Below are 18233 nucleotides of genomic sequence, written 5' to 3'. Positions count from 1 at the left end.
GCTTCCATTAGAAATGTTTTACATGATAATCAGCATGTGCTTGAAATAGTTCAGAGTTTAAATTGGAGCCCAACTGGCTCTTTGTTGTAAGTAAGTCTACTGGTTGACTAGTTAGTTTATTTTATTTTGTTTATATTCTTTCTTTTTCCTCTTTTTTTTCTTTCTTTTTTCATGTTAATTGAAGAGAGAGGAACAGGGAAAGTAGTGATGATTTAAGGCATGGGTGGGGGCGAGGGGGGGGAGGATCGTGGATTTTCGTCTAAAATCACAATAATAGATAGACGTTAAGCAAAAAAGTCGAACGAACACACACACACACACACACACACACACACACACACACACACACACACACACACAGAGTCATTTTCTTCAAAGTTGACGAGAAAGCGCCAAAGGTTTGGGTTCGCGGTATAAGGGAAATAACCCAGTGATTGCATCACCCGGCCCATAGAAGTAACGTCCCTTGCAATGACCGTGCGGTCAATTTCACGATCTTTTGAATCTGCAGAAAAATGGATGACATTTGCTGAGACACAATCACTCACACATAATCGTCCAAAATGGAGAAGGCAAGTGCACGAGCGAACATCGCGATGCCCCGACGGTTCCATACGGATCAAAGGGACCAAGGCAAAGCATGGCAAGGCAAATGGCACATGTCATCAAATTATTTGTAAGTTCAGCAAATGTTTTTGACAGGAGAACGCTTCATTCTGTGCATTGTCAGACGGCCGAGAAGCAATGTTTTAGATGTCTCTTCTTCTCATCCTGTGTTGATATCATTTGTGTTGTGCTGTGTTGTGGGTTTTTTGTTGTTGTTGTTGTAGTTGCGTTGCGTTGCGTTGTTTTTGTTGTGTTGTGTAAAGTTCTGTTGAGTTGTGATGTGACGTGGCATACAACACACACACACACACACACACACACACAAACATGTCGTTTCGTATCGCAAGTGTCGTGTCGTGTCGCGTCGCGTCCTATCGTGTCGTGTCGCGTCGCGTCCTATCGTGTCGTGTCGCGTCATGTCGCGTCGTATTGTATCGTGTAGCCAAGTTCGCGTCTGTCGCGTCGCGTCCTCTCGTATTGTGTAGCCATGTGTTGTGTTGTGTCACGTTTTGTCGTGCCGCGTTTTGTCGTATCGTATCTGTCGTATCTTATCGTATCGTTTCGCGTCGTGTCGTGTCGTGTCGTGTCGTGTCTTGTCTTGTTACAACAGAATTACAGATTTCTCTGTATACTGAAAATCGGGCTGCTCTCCCAGGACAGAGTGCGTCGCCACACTACAGCGCCACCCATATTTCTTTTTCTTTCTGACTGCAAGTGTATGTTTTTTTTTGCTATTTGTTGTTGTTGTTGTTGTTCTTCTTCTCCTTCTTGTGTTATTGTTCTTTTAATGTTCCTGTTCGTATTCATGTTGTTGTTGTTGTTCGTATTAATGTTGTTGTTGTTGTTGTTCTTCTCCTTGTGTTATTGTTCTTTTTGTGTTCCTGTTCGTATTCATGTTGTTGTTGTTGTTCGTATTAATGTTGTTGTTGTTGTTTTTGTTGTTGTTGTTGTTGTTCTTCTTCTTCTTGTGTTATTGTTCTTTTTGTGTTCCTGTTCGTATTCATGTTGTTGTTGTTGTTGTTGTTCGTATTAATGTTGTTGTTGTTGTTGTTCTTCTCCTTGTGTTATTGTTCTTTTTGTGTTCCTGTTCGTATTCATGTTGTTGTTGTTGTTGTTCTTCTTCTTCTCCTTCTTGTGTTGTTATTGGATTTCTCCTTTTATCTTGCTTCTTTCGTTCCTCCGCGCCCCCTCCATTTTTTTCCTATAATGTTTATTCATCTGTTCATTTAATGATGATTTTTTTTCATCTACTTTTTTTTCTATATAGATTTGCCCACATATAACGCAACCTTTCTTCTAAAACTTGCTGTGGGGAATTGAGTGATACCAGCTGTTTCTTCTAAGAGGTTGGTTTGTGTGTGTGTGTGTGTGTGTGTGTGTGTGTGTGTGTGTGTGTGCTAACGCAAGTCTTGCACGTATTCGTTCACCCTTCATCCATTCTATACACAAAGTGTGCTGCCACAAAAGAAAAAAAAGAAAAAAAAAGAAAAAAAAGGGGGGTGGTCTGATTGCCAATCCCGGAAGTGCAGATCAGCGTTTCAGTAAATCAGGACAGCAGTGACACGTGATATCCGTTCCCCAGATCTGTCGGAGCTAATTTTAGAAGACAAGGAGACAGCACTGACTGATATGACCAGCTCGGTGATTTCTCATCCTTCTTCGTCAGTCCTCTGTCTCAGTACTTCCTCGTACAAGTCTTGAATAGGGTCTACACTACACGATACTAAATAAAGTGTGTGTGTGTGATAGTCAAAGTCAACATTATACTTCCGGATCGTGCATTGAACGAACAATACTGTGTGTGTGTGTGTGTGTGTGTGTGTGTTGTCAAGACAAGACAAGACAAGACAAGACAAAATTATTTATTTCGATGATAATAGATAAGCACTGGAGTGCTTTTTAAAAAAATCCTGTCCTCGCCCTGAATAGGGTCTACACTACACGATACTAAATAAAATGAAAGCATTGTGTTAGTAGAAATACATAGTGTTGTGTGTCCATCGAGATCGATGATGACAATCGTTGTCATCCAGCTGGGGGATGGGGGAAATACATAACAGAGGAGGAAAAAACCCAAAGAATTATTTTTTTAAAGAAAAGAAAAAAGAAGAAGAAAGAACACACACAGAAAGAGGAAAGAACGAGAGATTCAGACATCAAGGGAGGGTGGTGGGTTGTGTGTGTGGGGGGGGGGGGGAGAGGGTTGAAGATCAGACGGAAAGAGAAGAAAAGATAGAAAAGGAGAGAAGAGAAGAAAATAATAGAAGAAGAAGAGGATAAAGAAGAGGAGGAGAGAAGAAGAGAAGAAGAAGAGAAGAGGAGAAGAGAGGAGAGGAGGAGAAGAGAAGAGAAAAGAGGAGAAGAGAAGAGGAGAAGAGCAGAGACGAAGTGGAGAGGAGAAGAGAGAAGAGGAGAAGAGCAGAGAAGAAGAGAAGAGAAGAAGAGAGAAGAGAAGAAGAGAAGAGGAGAGGAGAAGAGAGAAGAGAAGAAGATAAAGAAGAGGAGGAGAAGAGAAGAAGAGGAGAAGAGGAGAAGAGGAGAAGAGAAGAAGATAAAGAAGAGGAGAAGAGGAGAGAAGAAGAGAAGAGAAGAAGAGAAGAGAAGAGAGAAGAAGAGAAGAGAAGAGGAGGAGAGGAGAGAAGAAGAGGAGAAGAGAAGAGGAGAAGAGAAGAGAAGAAGAGGAGAAGAGAAGAGAGAAGAAGAGAAGAGAAGAGGAGAAGAGAAGAGAGAAGAGGAGAAGAGGAGAGAAGAAGACAAGAGAATAGGAGAAGAGAAGAGAGAAGAAGAGAAGAGAGAAGAACAGAGAAGAAGAGAAGAGAGAAGAAGAGAAGAGGAGAGAAGAGAAGAGAAGAAGAGAAGACAAGAGAATAGGAGAAGAGAAGAAGAAGAGAAGAGAAGAAGAATAAAAGAGAAGAGAAGAGCGGAGAAGAGAAAGTGTTCAATGATGCTGACAGAACAGAAGTCCGCTTCCCAGAGACAACCTAGGGGACGTCACCACACAAACCACACACATGCATCGTCTCCCCTGTCTCCCGCGGTCACGCCGCACAAATCCTTACCCAGTCCTCTTGTCCCTATGTCCGTCAATGACTGTGGTCAGCTCCAGGCTGGGAGCTGTCCTTACGTTGGGCTATAAACCTGGACGCGTTCTCAGTTCAAATCAGGACTCACTCGCCCCCTCAGCCAACACAACCTTCACGGAACCAAGAGCCATGTCTTGAAATGGCCAGACGTTTATTAATTATAGGCGTCAGTCAGTAGCCTGAACTCAACTCTAACGCTCAAACTAAAAGTCAAGGCTGCCAGCTGATTTCAGTTTGAAATACACAAACAAGCACACTTCACACCTCAGTCTGTTGAATGTCTTAAGATATGATCCAATGTATTTTGATATGTTTCAACTAAAAGACGCCATATTTAAAGGGAATAATGATAATCGTTACACATTTGAACAGTGGCTTGTCCTTTCCACATGGACTTGAGCACAAGCTGACTTGTTACGAAAATCTCTGGTCGACAGTCAGTTGACGAATAATTAATGATAAGTCTTGAAACTAGAAAATTATCGATTCCATAAAGCGAGTATAGTTGTCGTACACTATCGATTACATGTCGATTATTGTTGTTGTTGTCATCATCATCGTCATTATTATTATTGTTATTATTATTATTGTTGTTGTTGTTGTTGTTATCATTATTGTTTCTTATTATCATTATTGTTTCTTCTTCTTCTTCTTCTTCTTCTTCTTCTTCTTAACGCAATCATCATCATCATTGTTCTTCTTCTTTATCTTCTTCTTCGTTGTCTACTTTTCTTCTTCACCTTCTTCTTGTTCTTCTTGTTCCCGTTCTTGTTGTTGTTGTTCTTCTTCTTCTTTCGTTTTCCTTCTCCTTGTTATTCTTCTTCTTCCTCTTCTTCTTCATTTTCTTCTTCTTCTTGAGCAGTAGCAGTTCCCTCCCCCCCCCCCCCCCGCCACCACCATCCCCCCTCCCGCCCCCCCCCCCCCCCCCCCCCCATTATTTTGATTGTTTTGATAGCGAAAGCAACCACCAACACCGTAACCCCCCCTCCCTCCACCTCGTCCCCTCCTCCCCCACCATTCTCCCCTTTAAAAGAAAAGACGATCTTGCAACCATTGTTTTTTGTGTTGTCATTTTATTCATTTCATTTTGTTTTTGTTTTGTGTACTTTTTTTTTTATTCCGTTTTTGTGTGTTTGACCCATTCGCACTCAAGCTGTCAAGGCCTTGAAGATTACCATCCGCCAAACGACCGTGGAACAACGTGAGGGGAATGCCGAACTGCCGACAGGACGCACACTCCATCCGGTAAAAAAAACAGAGTCATCAAGTCATTTTCATTGGCCGCGTGACTTGTGGTCTCTTCACTTGTGAACAGGTCTCTCGGCTAAACAAGGCAGCTGTCATGTAACACGGCCCAGTTCTCTCGCACGCGGGGATTAACATGATCCTTATTTAGAACACGCACGCACGGAAACGCGCGCTCATACACACACAACGCACGCGCGCGCGCTTGCCCGCGTGCGCACACACACACACACACACACACACACACACACACACTGACTGCATCATATATATGCGAGAGCGCGCATTGTCACGCGTGCACATACACACACATAGTCATACACACACAGACACACACACACACACACACACACGCACACACACACACACACACTCACACACACACACTCACACACACACACACACACACACACTGACTGCATCATATATATGCGAGAGCGCGCATTGTCACGCGTGCACATACACACACATAGTCACACACACACACACACACACACACACACACACACACACACACACACTCACACACTCACACACACACACACACACACACACACACTGACTGCATCATATATATGCGAGAGCGCGCATTTTCACGCGTGCACACACACACACACACACACACATAGTCACAAATGCACACACACACACACACACACACACACACACACACACACACACACACACACACAGTCACAAATGCACACACACACACACACACACACACACACACACACACACACACACATAGTCACACACACACACACACACACACACACACACACACACACACACACACTTCCCCCACCCCAACACAACGAAGTCCGAGTTATTAGGGACCTTTTTCCCAGTATTGCTGACACATCAGCCAACATTTACGGACACTCATCACTTTCGGGACCCCGCAATATCCGACCGTTCCTTACCACTGAGAAGTGATCGATCAACCCAACATGCACTGGGGCCAGATTTAAAGGGAGGTAAGCTGGGCGAATTGGAAGGGATAGAAGGTAAAGGTAAGACTGAAGAGGGATGGGGGTGTGACATAGAGAGGGGTGAGAGGTGAGATGGGGGTTGCAGTCTGGAGTTCAATGATTATGCACAGTGTGTGACTGTGTCGATTGGCCTTCCTAGAAAAAAAAAAATAAAAGAGAAAGAAAAAGAGCAGAAAAAAAGCAAGAAAAAAAAAGCAGCAGCAGCAACAAGAACAAAATCTTTTCGTTAAAACAAACAAAAACAAACAAACAAACAACAACAACAACAAAAAACAAAAACAAAAAAAACAAAACAAACAAAAAAAAACAACAAACAAACAAAAAAAAAAAAAAAAAACAGAAAAGGAAAAAAGAAAAGAAACGAGAGCATGAAATGATTCAAAGCTTTTGAATGTTATTGGTGTATTCTCCTTACATAGATAAAGTGCACTGGTTTTTAAATCTCGGTGAGAAAACGCTAGTTGGCTTGGGCTTGAAGGTAATGATTGAGGAATAATTTCTTGTCACAATCGATCTGTGTGTGTGTGTGAGAGAGAGAGAGAGAGAGAGAGACAGAGAGAGAGAGAGAGAGAGAGAGAGAGATATTCGGGCTGTTCGCCCCGGGGAGAATGTCTCACCACTGAGCAGCACCACCTTTATATTTTGTTGCATTCTATTTTATCTCTCTCTCTTTTTTTTTGTATTCATTTTATTCTCTTTATCTGTCTGTAAAGTTGTTGTTGTAGTTGTTGTTGTTTTAAATGCGTTGTTGTTGTCTTACTTGCTTTTTGTACAGATTTTGCGCCAAGGACAACTCTCCTGAGTTTTGCCGTTGGTTCTTTTACGTGCGCTATGTGCGTGAATACGAGACCTCCGTTTACTGTTTCACATGAGAGTCTGAAGTTGATGGTCAGATCAAACACAGATAAGTATCGGCTTGACCTCTCTTGAGAGTGTACTGAGGATGGAAAGAAGGGAAAAATGGTGGTTAGTTTGTTGGTTGGTTAGTTAATCAGTCAGTTTGTTGGTTAGTTGGTGCTGTGTTGTTGTTTTGATGATGATGATGATGGTGGTGGTGGTGGTGGTGATGAAGATAATGATATCAGCATTATTATTATTATTATTATTATTATCATTATCAACATTATCATTAGTAGTAGTAGTAGTTGTTGTTGTTGTTGTTGTAGTAGCAGTAGTAGTGTTATTGGTGTTATTCTTCTTCTTATTATTATTACTATTATTGATAATATCATTGCCACAATCACTATCAATATCATTATTGTTCTCTAGCAAAAGCATATTATAGTAGGAGGGAGGCGGGGGGGGGGGGGGGGGCAACACACACACACCCAAACAACATATGCAGACATTGTGTTCCTTGAATTCCTTTTCGTGGTATAAGGAGATGGAGAAGAGAAAGAGAGGCGGGCGGGGGGTGGAGGTGTGCGGGGGGGGGGGGGCGAGGGGGGGGGCGGGGGGGGGGGGAGGGGATGTGGGGGGCATGAAATACAAAGGAGTGGCGGTTCAAAGAACTAAAAGGCCCTCCCACCTTGCACGAAACGATCACAGTGTGCCGTCTACAGTATATACACTGAGCAAAAAACCCTCCCTCCAACACAAAAAACAGATAAACGGAACCTTGAAATGGGCCAGAAATAGGAGATACTTTGTCTTCACTTTTTGACAAGCTTGTTTCAAATTCAGACAGGAAAACACCAGGCCGAGAAAAGACAGCACACACAGCATGGCACAAACAAACAACAATGAGAAATCATTTTCTTTTAAAAATGAAGATATAGAAAGAAAAAAAAAAGAAGAGAGAAACAAGAAACACCTAAAGAAAGAAAGAAAGAAACGGGAGGAAGGTGGCAGAATGGATAAGACGCTTGTCTGCCAACGCAGTGTCCGTGAAGGTTTGGGTTCGATTCCCAGCTTCTCGCCTCTTTCTACCACATTTGACTGGAAAATCAAACTCAGCGTGTAATCATTCGGATGAGGACGATACATAAACCTAGATCCCGTGTGCAGCACGCACTTGGCACACACTGAAAAACAGAAGAAGAAAGAACCAGTGGCGGTGTGGGAGTCATGCCACTGAAACGTTGATGATGATGGTGTTGCAGAGTCACAACTCATGACAATCTCGTGTGGACTGTTTTGTGCATTACCTTCCCCGTTTACCCTCTCCCGTTTGAGCATTCGTTCAGTGTGTGTTAGCTCCCGGTTGTGCGTTTTTTACGTGCAATCGGGGAGTCTCGTTTGTGTGCTTGTGTCACTGCTGAGCAGAGTTTAAAGTCTCTCTGTTCGGTCAGTGACACTTCTCTAGGCTTTTGCGCCCGCGGCCTTCTTGGAGGAAGGTCGTGGTTGTTTGGGGTTGGGGCTTTTTGCCCAGTTGGTACCCTCAAGTGAGGATCGTTTTCCCCTGGGTGGCCATGTATCGTTGTTCTGTGTGCTCCAGCTCAGAGGGTGCGCCCTGCTGGACGTGTCTCGTCTTTGTTAGTTTTGTTTTTTTATTTCCAGCGTCAGGGTAGTGGTACCCGGTTGGCAGTTTGCAGCGTCCCACTTCCTGTGCCATTTGTCCTTCCACCTGTGTCGGCCGGGTAGCATTGGTGCTGCAGTTGTCTGTTGTCTGCAGTTTTCCCCGCTGCCCTCTTCTCGTCACTGTCATCGTGTACCTGCTTTCATCGTCCACCCGCTTTCATCGTCCTCCTGCTTTCATCGTCCTCGTTTTCTTCAGTCTTCGTTGTCCACGTCATCGTTTGTTTTTTTGGTTTTTTATCATCTGGTGTTGTGCAGAGTGTTTCAGGTTTTCTTTATCAACTGTCCTGAGTGCACAACATTCTTCAGACTGGACGGATGTGTCTTCAAGCTCTGTGGTTTTTTTGGTGGGTTATTTATCCATTCTGTTGTCGTTTAAGTGTATCAGTTGTTGTGGCTGGCATTGTGGTTAGTTTTATTTGGCAAGTTCTGTGTGTGACTGGATAAATGTATGTAAACCCTGAATTATTTTAGTCTGTGTTGTCTGGGTGTTAGTGCTGGGCTGGGTTTCTAGTCCGCTCTCATATAGAGCGTGACAAAGCCCCTTCTCAACGCGGAGTGCAGAGAAACAAAGCATTCACCCCTCCCTCCCCCCACTCCCATCCCCCCCCCTTTCCCCCCCCCCCCCCCCCCCAGGCCCCAAGGGAAGTAAATCAGGACATTGTCACGGGCTCTGTGGTCCCTGAGGGCTTGCTGTGTCAGGTTCACATACCATGGGGGGCAGAACTGTCGTGGTTCTTTTTTTTTTTTTAGGGGGGTGAGGGGTGGTGGTGGTGGTGGTGGTAAGGACGACACCAGATGTGACGTGACGTCCCTGCCCCTCTTTGACACCCCTTCCACAGGTGAGTGGAGAAGTGTTTCTGCTGGCTTCTGCCTTTGTTCTGTGTTTGTTTTCTGTTCTTTGTCTTTGTTTATCCCGCTTGTTGTCGTTTCTACTGCCACTACTGTCCTTTGTTTTCTGTTGTTTGTCTTTGTTTATCCCGCTTGTTGTTGTTTCTACTGCCTTTGTTCTGTGTTTGTTTTCTGTTCTTTGTGTTTGTTTATCCCGCTTGTTGTTTCTACTGCCACTCCTGTCCTTTGTTTTCTGTTCTTTGTCTTTGTTTATCCCGCTTGTTGTCGTTTCTACTGCCACTATTGTCCTTTGTTTTCTGTTCTTTGTCTTTGTTTATCCCGCTTGTTGTTGTTTCTACTGCCTTTGTTCTGTGTTTGTTTTGTTTTTTTGTGTTTGTTTATCCTGCTTTTTGTCGTTTCTACTGCCACTACTGTCCTTTGTTTTCTGTTGTTTGTCTTTGTTTATCCCGCTTGTTGTCGTTTCTACTGCCACTATTGTCCTTTGTTTTCTGTTCTTTGTCTTTGTTTATCCCGCTTGTTGTTGTTTCTACTGCCTTTGTTCTGTGTTTGTTTTGTTTTTTTGTGTTTGTTTATCCTGCTTGTTGTCGTTTCTACTGCCACTACTGTCCTTTTGTTATGCTTATCTGTTCGTTGTCATTTCTTCTACCGCTCCAGTCTATTGTTCGATTTTGTTTCAGTCAACACTGATGCTTCAGTCAATATCTTGCTGACGATATTTTTGCTGATGCGTGTGCCGAGCAAAGCTTTTCCGAGTTGTTTTGTTGTTACAGTAAATACCCATGCTTCAGTCAATAGTCTTGTCAAAGATCCTTTGCCAGTTCGTATGTTGAGCAAAGCTTTCGGAAGTTGAGGGGAGATAGGGGCGATAGTTTATTTGAATGTTGCTATGAATGGAAAAAGGAAATTCGTTCCATGAAAACCGAAATAGCAATTTTTGACGCTTAGCCAAACGAAGAAGAATGTGTGTGATTTTTTTTTTTTTTCTAATTTTTAAAGATTTATGAAAATTGTTAAAATTGTATTTTTCACCTGCACAACAGAAAGAAACGTGTAATGTTCAATCGCAGAAAAAAGAATATTTGTCGTGATAAGTTTGACTTGGAATCATAACACTCCGATAGCATATGGATTCTTTTTTTCTTTTTTTCTTTTTTCCAAGGATTATTCTTTTCGTAATGTACTATCCTGAGATTTAGGGAAATCTAATGTACAATCGATTTTGGACAAAACTCGCATCACTGACATATGAAAAGAAATAATCTGCTAAAAGTTATAGTTTCTTACGTCATTTACACGTTTTAGAGATATGGCGCCCATCTTGGATCGAATTCCTAAAGCAAATACTGACTGAAAATGGGTATGATGGTTCACTATTTTGTGCATGTAGAAACGCTTGGTAGGAACGTGTAAAAAACATTAGGTGATCAGTGCTCATGGTGGAATGCTTTTCAGCACAGCATTGAATACACATTATAACATACACCATAAAGTGTTCTTTGAGTGGAGCATAATAGATGTAATCTCTCCCTCCATCCCTCCCTCCATCCATCTCTCCATCTCTCCATCCATCCCTCCATCCCTCCCTCCCTCCCTCCCTCCCTCCCTCCCTCCCTCCCTCCCTCCCTCCATCCATCCATCCATCCATCCATCCATCCATCCCTCCATCTCTCCATCCATCCATCCCTCCATCTCTCCCTCCCTCCATCCCTCCCTCCATCCCTCCATCCATCCCTCCATCTCTCCCTCCATCCATCCCTCCATCTCTCCTATCCCTCCATCCATCCCTCCACCTCTCCCTCCATCCCTCCATTCATCCCTCCATCAATCTCTCCATCCCTGCATCTCTCCATCCCTCTCTCCATCCCTCCATCCCTTCCTCCTCCCCCTCCCCCTCCATCCATCCTTCCATCTGTCCATCCCTTCATCTCCCTCCATCTGTCCATCCCTCCATCCATCCCTCCACCTCTCCATCCATCCCTCCATCTCTCCATCCATCCCTCCATCTCTCCATCCATCCCTGCATCTCTCCCTCCATCCCTCCATCTGTCCATCCCTCCATCCATCCCTTCATTTCTCCATCCCTCCATCTGTCCATCCATCCCTCCATCTGTCCATCCCTCCATCTGTCAATCCCGCCATCCCTCCCTCCATCTCTCCATCCCTCCATCCATCCCTCCATCTGTCCATCCCTCCATCCATCCATCCATCTCTCCATCCCTCCCTCCATCCATCCCTCCATTTCTCCATCCCTCCATCTTTCCATCCCTCAATTCATCCTTCCATCTCTCCCTCCCTCCCTCCATCTCTCCATCCATCCCTCCATCTCTCCCTCCATCTCTCAATCCCTGCATCCCTCCATCCATCCCTCCATCTGTCCATCCCTCCATCTGTCAATCCCGCCATCCCTCCCTCCATCTCTCCATCCCTCCATCTCTCCATCCCTCCATCCCTGCATCTGTACATCCCTCCATCCATCTCTCCATCCCTCCATCTGTCCATCCCTCGATCCCTCCATCTGTCCATCCCTCCCTCCCTCCATCCCTCCATCCAACCTCCGTCCCCGCTCCATCTCTCCCTCCCTCCCTCCATCCATCCCCTTATCCTTTTATCCCTCCCCCCATACCTCCCTCCATCCATCCATCCCTCCCTCCCTCCCTTCATCCATCCATCCCTCCTTCTCTCCATCCATCCATCCATCTCTCCATCCATCCCGCCATCTCTCCCTCCCTCCCTCCCTCCCTCCATCTCTCCATCCATCCCTCCATCTCTCTATCCCTCCCTCCCTCCATCCATCCATCTCTCCATCTATCCATCCCTCCATCCATCCCTCCATCCCTTCATCCCTCCCTCCATCCATCCCTTTATCCATCCATCCATCCATCCCTTTTTCCATCCCTCCATCCATCCCTCCGTCCATCCCTCCGTCCATCCCTCCATCTCTCCATCCATCCCTTTATCCATCCATCCATCTCTCCATCCATCCATCCCTCCATTCATCCATCCACATCAAGTGGTGTGGTTATGTCTTCTCTCTGACACGTCCCCTCCCGCCATTTGTCACCGGAAGCTTTGTCAGTTGTCGCCCCTGTCTGCGGTTGTTGTCGTGAGCTTCGCGGAGGTGGGGAGTTATGTTCCTTTTAAGAGACGGTTAAACACGAGTAGCGCGCGCGCTAGCGGACACACACACACACACACACACACACACACACACACACACACACACGAAACTCCCTTGAATTATTTTTTTATCCAAAAAATGTACCATAAATAGATGGTAATGCAGGCGGAGGAGCCGGAGAGGGAGGGAGCAGGGGGTAGGGGGGAGTGGGGTGGTTAAGAACCAACAACGGAACACACATACAACGCCCATCACCTTGTTGTTGACCCGGACTTCAAAACCCCGCCACGACACAGCCCGTATATATAAGGACCACCCCAACGCCGACAGTCACTGTCCTAAAACCCTCTTGGCCGAGAGAGTGGGGGATGTTACTTGGGCAAGACACTCTCCACTATAATCAAATTCCAGCCCAGATAGTCGGGACAGCAGTTGCCTACCCTGCTGTTCTGATGGTCATAGTCGAACACGACTGACTATCATACATACATCAGGACCAGCAACCTGGACTCCCCCCCGCGGAACGTCAGAAGGACCTTCCCAACGCTGACCGCCACTCATCGAGCATCGCAACCTTCACCCGAAGCAAGACCACAGCCCAGAACAACTTGTCCGTCAGGTTTTCAGTTTCTCAAGGAGGCGTCACTGCGTTCGGACAAACCCATATACGCTACACCACATCAGATAAGCAGATCTTCCTGACCAGCAGCACAACCCAACACACTCAGACACGCCTTGAGTGCATGTTTATACATTTGTGTACCTATCAGAGTGGATTTCTTTTTACATAATTTTGCCAGAGGACAACTCTCTCGTTGCCATGGGTTCTTTTTCAGTGCACCAAATGCGTACTGCACACGTGGACCTCGGTTTATCGTCTCATCCGAAAGTCTAGACGCTCAGTTTGATTTTCCAGTCAAACGTGGCAGAAAGGGCAAGAGCGGGATTCGAACCCAGACCCTCACGGACTCTATGTATTGGCAGCTGAGCGTCTTGACCATTTTGCCACCTTTCTCCTTACCGGTGTTGCATGACCGTCAACCAGTAGGTCGTTAAACTCCACTGTACTCCACAGCAGCGAGATAAGTTCCACTTCCAACTGGTGTGTCGGAGAAAGTGCCAAAAGCACATGGCAGTAAAAGACGCCAACAACAACAATAATGACAACAAAGACAACAACGGCTACAATTGAAGTGCCTTCAACAAAGACAACATCATCAGCAGTAGCAGTGCTTTCAGCAAAGACAACATCAGCAATAGCAGTGCTTTCAACAAAGACAACGACATCAGTTGCAGTGCTTTCAACTAAGACAACGACATCAATAGCAGTGGCTTCAACAAAGACAACGACATCAATAGCAGTACTTTCAACAAAGACAACGACATCAATAGCAGTACTTTCAACAAAGACAAGACATCAATAGCAGTACTTTCAACAAAGACAAGACATCAATAGCATTGCTTTCAACAAAGACAACATCAGTTGCAGTGCTTTCAACAAAGACAACGACATCAATAGCAGTACCTGCATCATTCCCTCCCCCCTTCCTAACTCTGCCTCCAATGTGCACTTCTTTTAAACAACAGTACTTTTTCTTTTTCGTCTTACGTTCGTTCTTTCCATCCTATCCTTCCTTTAATCCTTTTCCTTTCTCTGTTTAAAAAAAAAAAATCTTTCGTTTCAACTGAAATGAATGTGACTGACAGACGTATTGTTGTTGTTGTTTTTTTTCCAGTCCAGCTGCAAAAAGTTATTTCAAAAAAGTAGTAGAAGAAACAAAGAGGACTGACTGCAGCAGGAACTATGGGCAGAGCACCGTTGAACTCGTCCCTCCCTGCAGTGCTGGTGGTCCTGGCTTGTCTCCCCTGGTCCGCTGCTGTTCCGCTTCAACAGGCCGTGTTTGACAAGGTAGGTCGTCGTTCTTCATCTCTCTCTGTCTCTGTCCCTTTTCTTTGTCTGTATATTTCTGTCTCTATCTCTGTCTCTGTGTCTTCCCGTCTCTGTCTGTCTGTCCGTCTGTCTCTGTGTATGTCTCTGTCTCACTCTCTTATTTCGTTTCTATGCATCTATCTGTGTGTGTGTCTGTATCTATCTCTCTATCTCTATCACTCTATCTATCTACCTACCTACCTATCTATCTATGTATATTTGTGTCTACATCTGTCTATCAATCTCTTTAACTATCTGTGTGTCTCTATCTCTCTCTATCTCTCCATCTATCTGTGTGTCAGCATCTATCAATTTATCTATTAAAAATTTATCTCTGTGTGTGTATCTCTCTATATATATCTATCTCTATATGTGTGTCTGCATCTCTCTCTCTATCTATCTCTCTGTGTGTATGTATCTCTCCCTCTCTCTCTCTCTCTCTCAATCTCTCTCTCTTCCCCCCGCTCTCTCTTCCTCTCTCTTTCTCTCATTTCATCCGCTAATGCAAGTAAGTGCACGTTCCCCTCTGTGTGTGTGTGTGTGTGTGTGTGTGTGTGTGTGTGTGTGTGTGTGTGTGTGCGCATACACACACTCCTGTATGATAACGTCTCACATCACATTATACCATAACGCATCGCTTTACCTTTCGATTTGTTTCGTAACATTGCAATATATAGCATGCTTACATACGTACGTACATACATACATACATACACACACACACACACACACACACACACATACACACATACACACACACATACATACATACATACATACATACATATGTATTCAAACACAGTTATAGACGCACAAGAATAATGAACACTTTCAACACTCTGCGTATTCTTTTCTATTAATAATTATGCATCACACTGTGCTATTATCATGATGATTTCCATCATCATCATCATAATCATCAACATCATTTATTTCACTATGTTTCGCACCCGAAACCGACGACTGCATATAAATGGCAGTGTACCATACATCTGGCTTATTCGTATCGTAATCATCCAACGCCGGACTGTTCCAGAGCGCTATCGGGGATACCCATCCTGTGCCGTCACTACCAGCTCCTGTCCATCCCACTGCAGTCACTGTCACCAACACCCACAGTCTGTGTCAACAGCTGTGTCAGCTGTCAGTGACATTTTGTTCGTTTATCTAGTTATTCGTTCATTTAGTCAGTCAGTCAGTCACTGTCACCAACACTCACAGTCTGTGTCAGCTGTCAGTGACATTTTGTTCGTTTGTTATCTAGTTATTCAGTCATTCATTCATTCAGTCAGTCAGTCAGTCAGTCAGTCACTGTCACCAACACTCACAGTCTGTGTCAGCTGTCAGAGACATTTTGTTCGTTTGTTATCTAGTCATTCAGTCAGTCAGTCAGTCACTGTCACCAACACTCACAGTCTGTGTCAGCTGTCAGAGACATTTTGTTCGTTTGTTATCTAGTCATTCATTCAGTCAGTCAGTCAGTCAGTCAGTCAGTTACTGTCGCGAACACTCAGTCTATGTCTGCAACTGTGTCAGCTGTCAGTGACATTTTGTTCGTTTGTTTAGTCATTCATTCATTCATTCAGTCAGTCAGTCAGTCAGTCAGTCAGTCACTGTCACCAACACTCACAGTCTGTGTCAGCCGTCAGTGACATTTTGTTCGTTTGTTATCTAGTTATTCATTCATTTAGTCAGTCAGTCACTGTCACCAACACTCACAGTCTGTGTCAGCTGTCAGTGACATTTTGTTCGTTTGTTTAGTCATTCATTCATTCATTCAGTCAGTCAGTCAGTCACTGTCACCAACACTCACAGTCTGTGTCAGCTGTCAGTGACATTTTGTTCGTTTGTTTAGTCATTCAGTCAGTCAGTCAGTCAGTCACTGTCACCAACACTCACAGTCTGTGTCAGCTGTCAGTGACATTTTGTTCGTTTGTTATCTAGTCATTCAGTCATTCATTCATTTAGTCAGTCAGTCAGTCACTGTCACCAACACTCACAGTCTGTGTCAGCTGTCAGTGACATTTTGTTCGTTTGTTATCTAGTCATTCAGTCATTCATTTAGTCAGTCAGTCACTGTCACCAACACTCACAGTCTGTGTCAGCTGTCAGTAACATTTTGTTCGTTTGTTATCTAGTCATTCAGTCATTCATTTAGTCAGTCAGTCAGTCAGTCACTGTCACCAACACTCACAGTCTGTGTCAGCTGTCAGTGACATTTTGTTCGTTTGTTTAGTCATTCATTCATTCAGTCAGTCAGTCAGTCAGTCAGTCACTGTCGCCAACACTCAGTCTATGTCTGACAGTTTGTTCGTTTGTTTGTTGGTTGGTTGGTTGGTACGTACGTTCGTTTGTTCGTTTGTTCGTTCGTTCGTGAGTGAGTGAGTGTTACCAACCCCTACAGTCTGACATTTTGTTTGTTATTTAGTTCGTTAGTTATCTAGTTCGGTAGCTGGTTAGTTGATTAGTTGGTTTGGTGGTTGGTTTGGTGGTTAGTTGGTTGGTTCGTTGGTTCGTTAGCTAGCTAACTAGTTAGTAAGTTATTCACGGTCACCAACTCCCACAATCTGTGTCAACAGCTGTGTCAGCTGTCAGTGACAGTTTATTTATTTGTCAGTTAGTCAGTCAGTCAGATCGTTAGCTAGTTAGTTAGTTGGTTGGTTGTTGGTTGGTTAGTTATCGTATCGTATCGTATCGTATCGTATCGTATCGTATTGTATTGTTTCGTGTTATGTTGTGTTTTGTTGCGCTGCTTCGCATTGCGTTGCGTTGCACTGCATTGAATTGCATCGTATTGTATTGCATTGCATTGTATTGAATTGCATCGTATTGTATTGCATTGCATTGTATTGAATTGCATCGTATTGTATTGCATTGCATTGCATTGTATTACTCTTTTGTCACAACAGATTTCTTTGGGTGAAATTCTGGTTGCTCTTTCTCAGGGAGAGCACGTCGCTACAGCGACTCTGCAAACCATATCTTTTTCTGTATTTGTTTTCCTATTAATGTAGATATTTTCTCTACATAATTCTGCCAGGGACAAACCTTTTGTTGCCGCGGGTTCTTTAACGTGCCCTTCATGCATACTGCACACGGGACCTCGGTTTATAGTCTCACCCAAATGACTAATGACCACAATCCTACAGTCTTCCTAGTCTTTATTTATTTGTTTATTTACCTGTTTATCTATCTATCCATCTATGTGTCTGTTTAGTGTCTGTCTATATATATATATATATTTAATTATCTATTTATTCTTTTTTTTCTTTTGACAGAGGATGGGACCATACTACCAGACTGTGTGGCTGCAGCCGTCAGCATTTGGGTGCTTGGTATTGATTGGTCAACACCATGGAGAACGGACCAATCACTGTCGGCGATAGAAAGAACTGACGGTAGAAACTTTATCATCTGTTGTTATGCGAACTGGTTTTCCTGTTGTTATTTATTTATTTTTTTCTTTATTTTCTTTTCTTTTCTTTTATTTCATTTTTGTTGTTGTTGAGGGAAACGTCTTGTTGTTTTTCGTCAGTATTGAAGGAAACAATGTGTGTGTGTGTGTGTGTGTGTGTGTGTGTGTGTGTGTGTGTGTGTGTGTGCGCGTGCGTGCGTGCATGTGAATATATTGTGTAGCTGCGAGCGCGCGCCTGTTCCCCTCGCCCCCCCTCGCCCCCCCCCCCCCCCCCCCCCCCCCCCCCCCCCGCCCCCCCACTCAGCCCCCTCGCGCGCGTGCGTGTGTGTAATGAGTCGTGTGTGTGTGCGCGCGCCCGTGTGTGAAAATGTGTTGGTGTGTGCGCGCGCGCGTGTGTGTTTTCTCTTGTCGTTAGAATTAAACAAGCTGTGTGTTCAATCTTTGAGTTCAATGATTTAAAAAACCTGAAGAG

At 44.3% G+C, this 18233-nt stretch overlaps 1 long non-coding RNA gene across 1 annotated transcript; it reads left to right on the top strand.

Moving 5' to 3' along the window:
- The first annotated feature begins 9163 nt into the window (after positions 1–9163).
- LOC143276737 (uncharacterized) lies at positions 9164–17806 on the top strand. The gene is made up of 4 exons (XR_013053611.1): positions 9164–9288; positions 14153–14325; positions 15383–15489; positions 17625–17806. It is a non-coding gene; the product is annotated as an uncharacterized LOC143276737 (long non-coding RNA).
- The last annotated feature ends 427 nt before the right edge of the window (positions 17807–18233 follow it).

The sequence above is a fragment of the Babylonia areolata genome, chromosome 32 (assembly GCF_041734735.1).
Source record: "Babylonia areolata isolate BAREFJ2019XMU chromosome 32, ASM4173473v1, whole genome shotgun sequence".
NCBI classification, from domain to species: domain Eukaryota; kingdom Metazoa; phylum Mollusca; class Gastropoda; order Neogastropoda; family Buccinidae; genus Babylonia; species Babylonia areolata.
Note: the sequence above shows the minus strand (reverse complement) of the source record. Positions and strands in the feature narration are given on the sequence as shown.